The sequence below is a fragment of the Saccopteryx bilineata genome, chromosome 1 (assembly GCF_036850765.1).
Source record: "Saccopteryx bilineata isolate mSacBil1 chromosome 1, mSacBil1_pri_phased_curated, whole genome shotgun sequence".
NCBI lineage: Eukaryota > Metazoa > Chordata > Mammalia > Chiroptera > Emballonuridae > Saccopteryx > Saccopteryx bilineata.
The window spans coordinates 358,771,463-358,788,000 of NC_089490.1; the positions used below are offsets into that span (position 1 = coordinate 358,771,463).

At 46.5% G+C, this 16,538-nt stretch overlaps 1 long non-coding RNA gene across 1 annotated transcript; it reads left to right on the forward strand.

Moving 5' to 3' along the window:
* Positions 1–258: 258 nt before the first annotated feature.
* Positions 259–14,911, forward strand: LOC136320685 (uncharacterized). The gene is made up of 3 exons (XR_010728357.1): positions 259–515; positions 10,391–10,555; positions 14,000–14,911. It is a non-coding gene; the product is annotated as an uncharacterized lncRNA (long non-coding RNA).
* The last annotated feature ends 1,627 nt before the right edge of the window (positions 14,912–16,538 follow it).

Sequence of the window (16,538 nt, forward strand, 5' to 3'; positions counted from 1 at the left end):
CCAGCCACTAATTTCACTGAGCCTGCCTAGGTCTTGCCTGGAACTTGTAATTGTTCTGATGAAACTGGTGCCAAGATTTTTCTGAATGGAAACTCCATCTGGCTTTGGAAAGAGTGTTCACGTGGATTCAGGGTTTCCATGAGTAACAGCCACTGAATATCCAAAACATACATTTCCTTTGCCAAGTTTCCGTGGGTGAGTGGATAAAAGCGACCCAGAGGACCATATTCCTGACCATCCCCCTTGGAATGCAGCACAGGAGGGATGAGCCCTGATCCTGGCTGTCTTGGGGGTTTTGTTGTTGTTGTTTTTAGCAGGTGGATTCATGCTCTGTACTGTATATTCCTGCATGCATGTCTGAAGTGGAGAAGGATGACTAAGGAGCAAGAGAATTTTGGTGGAATCAGTGCCCAAAGAAGAAAAGCAAAGAATTGATATTGTTAGGCAAACTATGGAGGAAGAATGTCTAGAAATTGTTTCTACCCAATTCTCTCCATTGCTTGGGGGACAGACAGGTATGTTTTTCTCCTCCCTGGAGCAATTTTCAATGGTGAGTACATAACAGAATCATCTGTGAAGCTTGCTAAACAATGCAGATGCCTGGGTATTTTGGGGACATGCTGACTCACTAAGTATGAGGTGGGGCCCCTCAAGCTATATGTTGGAATGGTCCCTGATAAACATTTTGTTATCATCAGGCCTCAACAAAAAGCTCCCCTCGCCTGACCTGTGGTGACGCAGTGGATAAAGCGTCGACCTGGAAAGGCTGGGGTCGCTGGTTCAAAATCCTGGGCTTGCCTGGTCAAGGCACATATGGGAGTTGATGCTTCCAGCTCCTCCCCCTTCTCTCTCTCTCTGTCTCTCTCTCCTCTCTCTCTCTCTCTTCTCTAAAAAAAAAAACAAAACCCCAATAAATAAATAAATAAATAAATAAATCTCCCCTCCCTCCATCAGCCTTTCCTTCCACCTGTGGAGCAGTGTGGTCAGGCCAGCAGGGCTTGTTTTCCCACAGATGTGGTTGGAAGCTGCTGGAGCAGTGGAAAGGGGGCTGGGCTTGGAGCTAGATAGTCCTGAGTTCAGGTGGCTCTGATCCTAACTACCATAACCTGAATATCCCAGGGTTCTCTAGATCAGTGGTCCCCAAACTTTTTTGGGCTACGAACCGGTTTAATGTCAGAAAATATTTTCACGGACCAGCCTTTAGGGTGGGACGGATAAATGTATCACGTGACCAAGACAAGTCTCAAGAGTGAGTCTTAGACGGATGTAACAGAGGGAATCTGGTCATTTTTTCAAAATAAAACATCGCTGGGCTTGCCTGGTCAAGGCACATATGGGAGTTGATGTTTCCAGCTCCTCCCCCCTTCTCTCTCTGTCTCTCTCTTTCCTCTCTCTCCCTCTCTGTCTCTCTCTCCCTCTCTCTCTCCTCTCTAAAAATGAATAAATATAATTTTAAAATAATTAAAAAAATAAAACATCGTTCAGACTTAAATATAAATAAAATGGAAATAACGTAAGTTATTTATTCTTTCTCTGCAGTAAGAAAGAATGAGCTACTTATTCAAATGACAGCAGAGATGCATCTCAAATGCACTATTCTAAATAAAGGAAGCCAGACTAAGAAGACTATATACTGATTCCATTTATAGGAAATTCTAGAAAAGGCAAAACTGTAGGGACTGCAAACAGATCATTGGTTGCTAGAGGCTGGGATTGGGGGAAGGGGGTTGACTGTAAAGGTGTACAGGAACATTTGGGAGATTCTATACCTTAACTGCAGTGGTAGGTAGAAGAGGTAATATACATTTGTTAAAACTTGCAGAAATGGGCCCTGGCCGGTTGGCTCAGTGTTGGAGCGTCGGCCTGGCGTGCAGGAGTCCCGGGTTCGATTCCTGGCCAGGGCACACAGGAGAGGCGCCCATCTGCTTCTCCACCCCTCCCCCTCTCCTTCCTCTCTGTCTCTCTTTTCCCCTCCCTCAGCTGAGGCTCCATTGGAGCAAAGTTGGCCCGGGCGCTGGGGATGGCTCCATGGCCTCTGCCTCAGGCGCTAAAGTGGCTCTGGTCACAACAGAGCAACACCCCAGATGGGCAGAGCATTGCCCCCTGGTAGGTGTGCCGGGTGGATCCCGGTTGGGCGCATGCAGGAGTCTGTCTGACTGCCTCCCCATTTCCAGCTTCAGAAAAATACAAAAAACCAAAACAAACAAACAAAAAAACTTGCAGAAATGTACACTAAAAAACTAAATTTAATGTACATAAGTAATTTACACCCAAATCCAAAGACAATGGGATAAAAAAAGAGGCAACATAGTTTGCCCAAGGTCAGAGCCAGGGATTCCTGTAGGTGTGTTGAACTTCTCGATCCAGACTTTGAATTGTTCTGCAATATGGCTGCTCACCACCTCACAAAGCCCCACAGGTGAAGGGGGCATTTCTCAGGTAGCAGGTTGCTGTCTGTGGTCAGGGATGTCAGACAAAGAAGCCAGTGCTAAGGACACCATGGTGTGGAGAAAAGAACTGTATTGTAGTCATGGTTTTGCTACCTTCCAGATGTCTTGGATAAGCTAATTTATATCTTTAAACCCTAGTTTATCATTTGAAAAATTTTTTTTTTTTGTATTTTTCTGAAGTTGGAAACGGGGAGGCAGTCAGACAGACTCCTGCATGCGCCCGACCAGATCCACCTGGCATGCCCACCAGGGGGCGATGCTCTGCCCATCTGGGGCATCGCTCTGCCACAATCAGAGCCATTCTAGCGCCTGAGGCAGAGGCCATGGAGCCAGCCTCAGCACCCGGGCCAACTTTGCTCCAATGGAGCCTTGGCTGCAGGAGGGGAAAAGAGAGACAGAGAGGAAGGAGAGGGGGAGGGGTGGAGAAGCAGATGGGCGCTTCTCTTGTGTGCCCTGGCCTGGAATCAAACCCGGGACTCCTGCACTCCAGGCCGACACTCTACCACTGAGCTAACTGGCCAGGGCCGAAAAATAATTTCTCCTTTATTAAAAGAGAGAAATAAAAGCCAATTTTAAGAAACAAAGTCTTCAGCCTGACTTGTGATAGCATAGTAGATGGAGCATCGACCTGGAATGCTGGGGCTGCTGGAACAAAATCCTGGGCTTGCTGGGTCCAGGCACAGATGAGAAGCAGCTACTAGAGGTTGATGCTTCCCGCTGATCTTTCCCTCACTTTCTCTCTCTCTCTCTCAAATCAATAAATAAAATAGCCTGGCCTGTGGGGCCCAGTGGATAAAGCGCTGACCTGGAATACTAAGGTCGCTGGTTCGAAACCCTGGGTGTGCCTGGTCAAGGCACATATGGGAGTTGATGCTTCCTGATTCCCCCTCTCTCTTTCTCTCTCTCCTCTCTCTCTAAAAATAATACATAAAATATAAAAAAAAACCACATTAAAGAAAAGAAAAAAACAAATTTTTATTGTCACGTACCATTGTCATTGTCAAGGTCGGGGCCCTGGAGCAGCCCCAGCCCTGCTTTACTCTCCAGCCAGGTGACTGGGACAAGTCTCTCCACTTCTCTGAGCCCCACTTCCTTCATGTATAAAAGAAGGACAAGAACTGCCTCTTCCTCATGGGACTTTTGTGAGTGTTACAAGAAAGATTTCATTAAGCCCCTCAGTAAGGTGCCTGGCCTGTGAGTGTTAGCTAATAAGAGATTATCATCCTCAGCATCATTACCAGGCCTGGCCGACAAAGCTCTTGCAAAGTGAGCAGAAAACAGAGCTCCCTTTGTATCCGTGTGCTCAGCTGGAGCTCCAGGGAAAGCGTAGTGAGAACAGTGTCCCCGGTAATTCGGCTCAGACCACGGAGCGTTATGGAGGAAGGGTTACAGAGCGTCTTGGAGCAGACAGCTCTTTTCTGCTTACGCAGGCAAACCTTTTATCTGTTTTGGCGCGCAGCGTCGCCAAGATGGCTGGGTCAGAAGAAGTTCACATAATAAACACGCTCCTGTCCAACGCACTTGGGTTCCATTGCTGAGGCTCTCACATTTTAGGCTTCTTTCCTTTTATCTCTCAGGGCCTGCACATTCCTTTCTGCAACATGATTTCCATCCAGCCCTCTGATGAACTGTGGGCGAGATTCAAAAGAAAGCCTTGCTCAAAGCCCCACTGATAACGCGGGAAAGACTTCTAGGATTGAAGTGATTTGGATAGGAACTGCTAAAACTGTGTCTTATCTTTATTCCTCTGGCGGTGCCTTCTTGATCTGAAGCAGCCACTTGGTGTGGGTCTGCTTAGTATCTTTGTAAGACGATAGTCCTTTGCTAGTTTGATTATGCTGCTTTGAAAAATTCACCCTGAGGCTGGTCCTGAGGCTGGCCAACACTGACAGACAGCGTGACCAGTGCCCATTGTCTTTTCAACCAGGGGCTCTCAAACATTAGCCAGTATTAGAATCGCCTCAGGACAGGGGGTGCAGGTGTTAAACACAGGCTCCTAGGCTTTGCATCTCTGACAATTTCCTAGAGGAAAAAAATTTCCTAGGTGATGCCAATACTATCTGTTCAGAAACCAAATCTTTAAAACTTCTCTTCTTTTCTTTTTCATTTAGAAATTAAATTTAATGAGGTGACATTGGCCCCCAGAGCACATAGGTTTCAGGTAAACATCTCTATAGCATTTGAATTGTTCATTGCATTGTGTGCCCACCACCCAAATTCAAATCATTGTTTGTCCACTGTATATTTGGCCCTCTTTACTTTCCTTCTCCCCCTCCATCTGATAACCACTTCACTTTTTTCTATGTCCAGTTTTATATTCCACCTATGTGTAAAATCATATACTTCTTAGCTTTTTCTGACTTACTTATTTCACTTAGCATAATATTCTCAAGGCCCATTTATGTTGTCATAAATGGCAATATATCATCATTTCTTATGGCTAAGGGGTATTCCATTATATATATATATATATATATATATATATATATATATATATATATATATATATATATCTCACATCTTCTTTATCCAATCTTCTACCGAGGGACACTTTGGTTATTTTTATGTTTTGGCCACCATAAATAATGCTGTGGTGGACATAGGGTGCATATGTCTCTGCATACAAATGTTTTTGAGTTTTTTGGGTAGATACCTTGTAGAGGGATTGCTGGGTCATAAAGTAGCTCTATTCTTAGTTTTTTGAGGAACTGCCATATTGACGTCCATAGTGATTGTACTAGTTTATATTCCCACCAGCAGTGAATGAGGGTTCCTTTTTCTCCACAGCCTCTCCAACACTTGTTATTACCTGTCTTGTTGATAACAGCCAATCTAACAGGTGTGAAGTAGTATCTCATTGTAGTTTTGATTTACATTTCCCTAATAGCTAGTGAAGGTGAGTTTTTTCCTATATCTACTTGTTGTTTGTATGCCGTCATGTGAGAAGTGTCTATTCAGGTTCTCTCTCCATCCTTTAATTGGATTGTTTGCTTGTTAGTTGTTGAGCTTTGTGAGTTCTTCACATATTTTGGATATTAACCTCTTGTTGGAGCTGTTGTTTGTGAATATCAACTCCCATTTGGGTGGCTTCCTTTTTGTTTTGTTGTCAGTTTGTTTTGCTCTGCAGAAGCTTTTTAGATTGATATAGTCCCATTCATTTATTTTTGTCTTTACTTAACTTGCCTTTGGGATCAAATTTATAAAATGTTCTCTATGACCAAGGTCCATGAGTTTAGTACCTATGTTTTCTTCTATGTTATTTGTTTTTCAAATCTTATATTTAGGTCTTTGATCCATTTTGAATTAATTTTTGTGCGTGGGGACAAACTGTAGTCAAGTTTCATTCTTTTGCATGTGGCTTTACAATTTTCCCAGCACCATTTATTGAAGAAGCTTTCTTTCCTCCATTGTGTGTTTTTGGCTCCTTTGTCAAAGATTATTTGCCCATGTGTGGTTTTATTTCTGGGTTCTCAATTCTGTTTCATTGGTATATATTGATATATATCTGTTTTTCTGCCAATACCATGCTGTTTTGATTATCATGGCTCTGTAATATAATTTGAAGTCAGTCAGTGTGATACCTCCATCTTCAAAGAACCTCTATTATTGATAATTGAGGAAGACACCAAACTTCACCAGTGATCAGAAGGTGCTGATGGAGTTGCTGATAGCATCCCAGCCCAAGTGAAAGAGATTAAGACTATGGATAAAATTGAGAGGAAAATTGAAATGTTTTCCAAATTTTATGCTAGCAGTTACCATCAAACATTTCCAATTGGGTTTAAATGATAGAACCAAGAGTCTTTTGTCTTATGAGTGCTTATGCACTTCATACTCCATTGCTACTTCAGCCCAAGGTTGCTGGCTTGAGTCCAAGGTTGCTGGCTTAAGCAAGGGATCACTGGCTTGGCTGAAACCCCATGGTCAAGGCACATATGAGAAAGCAATTAATGAACAACTATGGTGCCACAATGAAGAATTGGTGCTTCTCATCTCTCTCCCTTCCTGTCTGTCTGTCCCTATCTGTCCCTCTCACTAAAAAAAAGGAAGAAAGAAAAGAAAAGGAGAAATAAAAAAAACAAAATAAATTTTAAAATAAAATAAAAATAAAAGAGAAAACCGCAAAAGAAGAACAAAAACAATAATAAGCAAAACAACAACAAAAAAGAACCAAAAAAAGAATGCAAATGAAAAAAAAAGAGGCTTTGCTATCATTTTCCAGTAGGTGTCGCTGTCTTACAAGTTTTAGCTCTGTGAAATCCCCAGGCTGACCTCCACTGAGAAGCCACTGACTGATGATGGAGGCAGGCTACAGTCACAATGATGGTGGGGCATGCTGTGAGATTTACAGCTTTAGCAATGGCAATATCAGGCCTGGCCTTTGGGTACTCCTCCCTGTGCCTCAACAGACCAGAGGACTAGACACAGAGCAACTCCATTCTTCAGGGCAAGAGCGGTCCTGTAGAGCTAGCTGTGGGGTCTGTCTCTGCCATTCTTTGTACCCATGAGGGGAGGGAGACGGGATCTAGAAGGCTGGGATCTGCACTTTGTATTTTTGTGTCTCTGTCTGAGTGCCAGCTGGCAGACCATGGGAACACTAGCTGTGACCCCATGTTTTGCCACTTTGCTTCAGTATCTCTCCAAATTCCCTCAAACCTTTCTGCTCCTCCCAGCAGAAGACCCAGTCACTCCAAGTTTCTCTCTTCTCCAAAGCTGACCACCACAAGTGAGTCTTATCTTCCATCCCTCCTCCCACCCGCTTTTTTTTACCCTTCCCACCTTTAGTTGATTTGGTGCACAGCTCTTTTCAGGCAAGACTGCGAGCCCAACTGGGTTTCTTCATTGAGTTATAGCTGTTCGACTTGTTGAAATTTCAAGAGGAGAGATCAAGGGTGTCTCTCATGCCACCATTACTCTAATCCAAATATAATTTTTCTAATAGTGAAATTTAAATTTAAAAACACAGGTAAGCCTGACCAGGTGGTGGCGCAGTGGATAGAGCGTCAGACTGGGATGCGGAAGGACCCAGGTTCGAGACCCCGAGGTCACCAGCTTGAGCGCAGGCTCATCTGGCTTGAGCAAAGAGCTCACCAGCTTGGACCCAAGGTCGCTGGCTCCAGCAGGGGGTTACTCGGTCTGCTGAAGGTCCGCGGTCAAGGCACATGTGAGAAAGCAATTAATGAACAACTAAGAAGTCGCAACGCGCAACGAGAAACTGATGATTGATGCTTCTCATCTCTCTCTGTTCCTGTCTGTCTGTCCCTGTCTATCTCTGCCTCTGTAAAAAAAAAAAACAAAAAAAAAAAACACAAAAAAACAACACAGGTAAATAAAATTTAATAATGTTGGCCCTGGCTGGTTGGCTCAGCGGTAGAGCATTGGCCCTCCGTGTGGAGGTTCCAGGTTCTATTCCCAGTCAGGGCACATAGGAGAGGTGACCCTCTGCTTCACCATCCCCCCCCCCCTCTTCTTCCCTCTCCTGTAGCTATGGCTTGAATTGTTTGAGCAAGTTGGCCTGGGGCACTGAGGATGACACCATGGCCCCTCCTCAGGAGCTAAAATGACTCAGTTGCTGAGCAATGGAGCAGCAGCCCCAGATGGGCAGAGCATCACCAGGTAGGGGGCTTGCTGGGTGGATCCCAGTTGAAGCACATGCAGGAGTCCATCTCTCTGCCTCCTTGCCTGTCACTTAATATTTTTTTTGTGTGTGTGGCAGAGACAAAGAGAGTCAGAGAGAGGGACAGATAGGGACAGACAGACAGGAAGGGAGAAAAATGAGAAACATCAATTCTTTGTTGTGGTTCCTTAGTTGTTCATTGATTGATTTCTCATATGTGCCTTGACTGGGGGGCTACAGCAGACCGAGTAACCCCTTGCTCAAGCCAATGACCTTGGGCTCAAGCTGGTGAGCTTTGCTCAAACCAGATGAACCCGTGCTCAAGCTGGCGACCTCGGGGTTTTGAACCTGGTCCTCTGCATCCCAGTCCGACACTTTATCCACTGTACCACTGCCTGGTCAGGCAAAATATTTTTTTAAAATAATGTAGCTTATTTAACCTAATGAACCCAAAATACTATTATTGTAATATACAATCAATATGGGATAGACAAAAGTAGGTTTACGGTTGTTCATATGGAAGACAATACAATAATTAATAAATATATAATAACACAAGAAAAACTATTTCTCATACAACTATAAACCTACTTTTGTCTACACCTGTATAAAACTCATTAATGTGATATTTAATATTCTTTTTTTCATACTATGTCTTCAAAATCTGATGTGTGTTTTGTGCTTTCAGCACATCTCAGTTTGAACTGATATTTCTAGAGCCCTATAGCCACATGCAGCTGGTGGCTGCTGTATTGGGTAACAGAGTCATATACAGCCACAAAAATGATCTGTCAGCAATTGTCTTAAGGCTTACTTCTGTATGACATAAAAACATCTGTATATCTTTTGGCACAGTAATTCCAATTTCCAAGATTTATTCTTCAGAAAAAAGGTGTATGAATAAATATGTAAGTATGTTCACTGTAGATGTGTTTCTACTGATGGAAGATTCAGGGTTCTGAGGTCAAAATGCCTGAGTTTAAATTCTGGCTCTCCCACTTTATAGCTGCAAGAGTAAATTATTAAACCCTTATCCTCCATTTCCTCATCTACAATAGATCCTACAACACTGGGCTGTTTACAAAGATGAAATGAAAGTATCCACATGTAGTGCTTCTTCTAGTTACTGGCCCATTCATAGGTGGTGCTCAATGAATCTTAGCTATCATTACCAACAAAGAAAAAATGTGACAATAGAAATCTCCAGCAATAGGAAAATGATTTACTGAATTATGGTACCTTCATATGGTTTCAGCTACCTGAGAGCAGGGACCATGTCTTACTCTGTCTTCCACAACACCCAGAATGGTGCCTGGTACATGATCAGCACCCAGGAAGTATTTGAAGGATGAGTGGCATGGGAACTCTTTAGAATGAATGAAGCTGCACACCATGTGTTAGTATGGAATGATTGTAGGAAAACATGTACAACAGGATCCCACTTTTGTATGGGGGAAAAGATGCCTTATGTGTATAAAGAGGATGTGTTCAATTATACAACCATGAGGAAAAGATGGACAGCACGTCAGACAGTGAGTGGTTCTGAGTGGGGAGTTTGATAATAGTTATTTTTGTTGTAGATCACTTTGTATTGTGTTTATGTGCTGGTCTTGTTCCATCTATCTGGTGAGCTCCATGGCTTGTCTTACTCATCCCCATCTCCCTACTGACCTAGCACTTGTTCTTGGGTGGGTTAGGGTTTAGCAAATTGTTGCTGGACTGAATTGCAAATAATTGCTTCCCCTGTCTCCACCTACACAATGAATCAGTAGTTGTTGAAGATCACACAGCTCCTTTTAAATGTTCTCATTTTAGATCTAAGTCCTGAAATATCATTAAATATGCTCTCTGACTTGTCTAATCTATACCCCTCTGTACCTAATGCACAGTGAGCCTTAGTAGGTAGGTAGAATATATTAACTAAATGATTTGAACAATAAAAATGTGGCAGGAGCCCTGGCCGGTTGGCTCAGCGGTAGAGCGTCGGCCTAGCGTGCGGAGGACCCGGGGTTCAATTCCGGGCCAGGGCACACGGGAGAGGCGCCCATTTGCTTCTCCACCCCTCCGCCGCGCTTTCCTCTCTGTCTCTCTCTTCCCCTCCCGCAGCCAAGGCTCCATTGGAGCAAAGATGGCCCGGGCGCTGGGGATGGCTCTGTGGCCTCTGCCTCAGGCGCTAGAATGGCTCTGGTCGCAACATGGCAACACCCAGGATGGGCAGAGCATCGCCCCCTGGTGGGCAGAGCATCGCCCCTGGTGGGCGTGCCGGGTGGATCCCGGTCGGGCGCATGCGGGAGTCTGTCTGACTGTCTCTCCCTGTTTCCAGCTTCAGAAAAATGAAAAAAAAAAAAAAATGCGGCAGGAGCCCAGCTCTGTATGAAGCTGCCTTCTCCCAGAGGGTCCTGTTCAGAGTGACAGGAGTGAACAACCAACAAATCCCTGTGCTGGGAGCTTTCCTCCTCCCAAGACCTCTCTCACGGCTTTCTGTCAGGTGGGTTATGGAAATGGTATTAACGTGCAGAATATTAATTTCTTGTCTCGGGAACTACATATATCTATTGACGTGTCTAAGTCATGTTTATTTAACCATTCAATGAACACGTGGAGGCATACAATGTGCCAGCTAATATGCCGTGCCCTGGAAATAGGAAAATGAGGAAGGCAGGGTCCTGTTCTTAAGGAGCAGAATCTCTTGTTCTTGCTTTTGTTTTCTGTCAGCTTGAGAACCAAGACCCAACAGCCTCCTCATTGAAAAAAAAATTTTTTTCCCCTGTCACTTCTCAGTCTTTTGGCTGATCAAGTGTAGGAAAGAAGAAAGAAAGAAAAAGAAAGAAAGAAAGAAAGAAAGAAAGAAAGAAAGAAAGAAAGAAAGAAAGAAAGAAAGAAAGAAAGAAACCCTGACCAGGCGGTGGCGCAGTGGATAGAGCATCAGACTGGGATGCCAAGGACCCAGGTTCGAATCCCTGAGGTCACCAGCTTGAACGTGGGCTCATCTGGTTTGAGCAAAAGCTCACCAGCTTGGACCCAAGGTCGCTGGCTCGAGCAAGGGGTTACTCGGTCTGCTGAAGGCCCACGGTCAAGGCACATATGAGAAAGCAATCAACGAACAACTAAGGTGTCACAATGCGCAATGAAAAACTAATGATTGATGCTTCTCATCTCTCCATTCCTGTCTGTCTGTCCCTGTCTATCCCTTTCTCTGACTCTCTCTCTATCTCTGTTAAAAGAAAAATAAGTTTTGTCTTTTTTAAATTTAAAAAAAATTTTTTATCGTCAAGCCTGGAATAAATCAACTCCAGACTGCTGTGTAGAGTTGTCACAGGAGTCCTGGGTGCTAGTCTTTTACTTTATTTTTTAGTTGACATTCACTATGGTCAAGAGCAAGTCCAGTCACCTCTTTGTGCCTTGGTTTTCTCCTCAGAGCCCTGGGTTATCTACTCACCCTTCCTAACTCTCAGGGGCTTTGTGAGGGTCATGCAGGACAAGGGAGGCTAAATGAGCTGGAAATAAAAGGAGCTGGGTGGCTGTGTCATGCATTACTGTCCTTCTGCCCTGGGTTGTCACTATAATCTGCTGAGAGGCTGGATGTAAGTCAGAGAAAATAGATATTGTTTTCATATTTTCAGTGGAAACACCTGCCTTTGGATATTAGATTGAAAATGAAAGCATTTAGAAGTATCTGTGTGATTTGGAATAGCTCGTTGCTCCTGTCTGAGTCTCAGTTTCCCCTTCTATGAAATAAGGCAGAGGGACTAGACTGATGAATTTCAAGATACATTCCAGAAAATTATCCACTGGGAAGAGAGTTCTATCCTCACATCTGCAACTGAAGTATCCATAATAAAAATATTTTTTTGTTTTAAATATTTGGCTTCAGTGTAAGTTTTTCTTTTCTTTTGGATAAGAATTAGTGGAGCTAAAACCAAAAAGGGAAATAAAACTCCATGCTAAATAATCTGCAATGTCTTTCTGGCTCGAATAGTCATAATCACACACACGTGGACCCGTGTGCTATTTGCTTAACATGTGTACATTCCTTTTGTATGTGTGTATTAGGTGTGCATGAGGGCTTCTGGAGACAGGATTCCTTTGTAGAGGTGACTTGGCCATGAGTTTGTAGCCTGCTTGACTTATTTTAATGTGTGCATTCAGAGGTGACCTATTTACATAGCACTTGTTGAATTACTTGCAGAATTCCTGAGTCTGAATAGCCTTTAGCTACTGAACAGTTGGTCCAGGGCAGGGGTCCCCAAACTTTTTACACAGGGGGCCAGTTCACTGTCCCTCAGACCGTTGGAGGGCCGGACTATAAAAAAAAAGCTATGAACAAATCCCTATGCACACTGCACATATCTTATTTTAATGTAAAAAAACCCAAAATGGGAACAAATACAGTATTTAAAATAAAGAACAAGTAAATTTAAATCAACAAACTGACCAGTATTTCTCTGGGAACTATGCTCCTCTCACTGACCACCAATGAAAGAGGTGCCCCTTCTGGAAGTGCGGCGGGGTCCGGATAAATGGCCTCGGGGCCGCATGCGGCCCGCCGGCCATAGTTTGGGGACCCCTGGTCCAGGGGAAACTTCTTCCAAATGCTGGAATTATGTACTTGAGATGCAGGTGTGACGACAGGAGGTTGCTGGAGAGTGGAGGGTTGTGGAAACAGCACCACCTTGTGGTGTCCGTGGTCACTTACCTGAGCAGGGCCTGGTTGGTCCCGAAGTTAAGGGGTGGTTCTTAAAGGGTTACACTCCTGGGACTAGGGATTCTGAGTTTGCTGGAAAGGCGCTTTATGAGGCCATCACTGGGGTTTGAGGTCAGGTCCCTGCTTGGCATCAGGTCCCGCTGCCTGACTTGGGAGTCCTTCTCTGACAGCTGCCACGCCGCTGAAGGCTGTGAAGGCTGCCAGGGCAGGTGCGTGCTTGCGGGGAAGGGCGCTGTCCCTGGTGTCAGGGCCCAGCCTCAAAGGAGATGGGACAGGTTTCACAACCACAGTGGCTGAGGCCAAGTGGAAAGACTGTTGATCAGGAAATACATAGAGAGAGTGTGAGAGGAGGCATCTTCTTGTCCAGAAACTCAGAATTGTGCAAGACTGGTCCGCCCACCTCAACCTCACCCTGACCCCAGTCAGGGCCTGGAATGAACCCCCCTGCTGGGCCCCTCTCTCTCCGCCCTCCCACCCCCAGCACAGAGTCGCTGGGAGGATAACCAAGGTGTAAGGGTAAACTTAGCTCAGGAAAAGAGACTTGGCACAGGGAAGTCCTCAAAGGCTCCCATGTCCACTCCAACCCTGTTCCAGTCTGTGGACCTGACATCGGGTGACAACAGTGAAGCTGGCCCAGCCGGTGTGGGAACTCACAGCCGGCGCAGCGCGGCCGGGTTCAAATACAACACGAGCCACTGGCACGAACCGCTCATGTAGTGTAAACTGTTCTAGTAGCCACTCTACAAGAAGTAAAAGAAACAAGTGAAATTAATTTTAGTATCTTTTATTAAACCCCATCTATCCAATATCTTGTCATTTCAACATGTAATTAAAGTAGAAATCAGTAGTAAGATGTTTTATATTCTTTCTTTCTGTACTAAGACTGTGGAATTGTGTATCTGGCACTGCAGCACGCCCCCTCCAAGGAGACCTGGGGAGACTTGTCTGTCACGGCGTCACCAATATTCCCCATGGCTCAGGGCCCTTTGTTACCAAATGTGGGTCTTGTCGTCCCTTTCTATAAAACCTGGGGCTGGACTGCTGACCTCTGGCATTTCTTCCTGGAGCGTGTTACTGCCATGAAATGCGGCCCTCCCCTGCCCGGCCCTGCCTTCCTCAGGGGCTGGTAAGAGGCTCAGCTGAGGGTAGCCTGTAGGAGCTCACTGACACCCAGGGAGTGCTTTTGAATCGATGTCTGTTGACTAGTGACCTACCTTTCCATCCCAGCTTCCTGAGGATTGCCAGGAGCCATCCTGACTGACTTACCAGAAGATTCCAGCCCCGACGATGCCTGCCAGTGTCTGCCGGTGCCCCTGACGTGGCAGCTCCCAGAAAAGAACTTCTCAACTCATTCAGGGGGCTCTTCCCTCTTTCCTGGGCCTGGGAATCCCCTGGGAAGAAACCCGAGGTGAGCCCCTCTGACTTCCAGAGCTGGACAGGGCTCCAGGCTCCCCTCCTCCGCCCCAGCGGCCGACAGAGGCTTCCCTGGGTGCTGTGGAGAAATCGTGTGCTGCTGAAGTCTGGACAAGAGACTCAGACCCCATAGGCCTCTGTGGTTCAGCGAGGCTTCTAACCCTCCATGAAGGCCCCTCACCCCCTGCTCCCCCACGGAGGGAACTGGGGACTCAGCCGGGGGCCCATTCTCCCTCTGCAGGCACCTGGAGCCTGGCTGGACAGCCGCTGGCCCACACACCTCCTGGGCAGGGGCCATTTCCCAGAGCACAGGCCCCTCCATACCTCGCACTCTCCCTGCACTTCCAGACCCAGACTGGTGAGGCGGGGGTTGATGGAGACTATCAGTCAACCCTGCACGTACCGACTAGGAAACAGAGGCCCAGAGAGGAGTGTCGTCAGGACAGGGAGCTAGTCAGTGGCAGAGTCTCTCGCCTCCATTCTGGGGTTCCCCCCTCACCTCTGTGCACCCCACTCAGTATCAAACCGTACAGCGCTGAGGCTCTGCACCCGTCCACTGCATTTGCTGGTCAGTTAGATCCATCATGGGTAGTCCTGGCAAAACCACTCAACTCAGAAGCCCCCAGGGGTCTGACCCTGGGGGTCTGCTGGATGGGGTGGGGATTGCAGAAAACAAGGCCCTGGGTGAGCTGGACTTTGCTGCCCCTTCCGCACCATAGTGGCTTCACCTCCCCCCCCCCCCCCCCCCCCGCGGGTCTATCCTCTGCTCCCTGGCACCCTGAGCCACTTCACTTCCCCAGTGGACTACCCTCTTTCTCTTTCTCACCTCCAGGGCTTAACCCTCAGGCTGCTCCCTCCTCTGACAACTCTCTGTCCTCTCCCGATGTGTGCCCAACTCCTCCCACCCTTGGAGACCAGCCAGACATCACCCCTCTTCCTATAGTCACCCCATTACAGCCACCACCAAGCATGTTTCCGGTTTCTCCCCGTATATCCAGAGCCTGGCAGTTTAATGATGGAGGTATGACTGAACTCCTGGATTCTGGAATGTTCTTATTCCAGACTCACCCAGTGCTTGAGCTGCCTCCCTTTGGACTTCCCCAGTGCTGTTGTCCTCACTCATTTCCCTCCCATCACAGAGTGCCTGTTTCCTGCAGGAAGGGAGCTGACTGTTGTACCCCAGTTGGGCCTCGGCAGCCAGCTAGGCATTCTTTTTCTGCCCAGCCAGGTGGGGCCTGGGAGGTCTGAGAGCCCTATGGGTCAGCAGCGTCCAGTCCTTACTTCTTCCTGGCAATTTTGTACGCACTGGCATTCTGCAAGGCTCCCAGCAGGTGGCGCCAAAGCGCTGCCAGGAAGAATGGCCTGGTGGGAGCCTAAATCCCTCCATCTCTGGCTGCCTGGGCTCCCTTCTCACCGGGCCAGAGACCGCCTTGGGTTCTATTGCTGTGACGGGAGAACTGCTTTCTAACAAGTATAGGGCTGAAGACTCCTTGACAGTGAAGGTCAGGAAGGCTCTGTTCATGACTGCTGCCCTGTGCTCAGTGAGGCTGAGTCACTCTTCGGTCCCCTGCTCTGTTCGGGGTCTGGCACTGTGTGTGCAATGGAGGGATAGGCTGCCACGTAAGGACTGACAGGCCCTGCACACTTCCCGTGCTGGGATTTCAGTGTCCGGGGCTTAGGGGCTAGAGCTGGCAGGGAACTTGGCTCTCATTAAGCACTGGTGTGCCTGGCATAATGGATTACCGTTTATTATAACATTGACCCCCCAGGGTGGCAGAATGAGGCCAGGAGGGCAGGACGCCTTGAGCCGGTTGCCCCACTAACAAGCAGCCTCATTCATTGTGTAATTATTATTTTTCATATTTTCTTAGCATGAACATGATTGGGAGACAGTTATCCAGGGCTATACTGTCTGATGTGGTAGCCACTAGCCACAGGTGACTATTTAAATTCAAATTATTAAAATAAAAAGAACATTTAAAGCACAGGTCATTAGTTACACTAGCCTCATTTCAGGTGGCTTCCACACTCAGAGGTCGCACGTGGCTAGGGGCTGCCAGATTGGATAGCACAGAAATGGACATTTCCATCACTGCAGGAAAGGTAGTAGCACAGCACTGACCTAGTGCTGAGTTCACCTTCTGGATACAGTATGCTTTAGAATTTCAGAAGTCTCTTGACTCTCTAGCACACTACCTTCTGCTGATATGGTTTTTGCAACATAATAAAGAAGTACACTAGGCCCTGGCCAGTTAGCTTAGTGGTAGAGCGTCGGCCTGGCGTGCAGAAGTCCCGGGTTCGATTCCCGGCCAGGGCACACAGGAGAAGCGCCCATCTGCTTCTCCACCCCTCT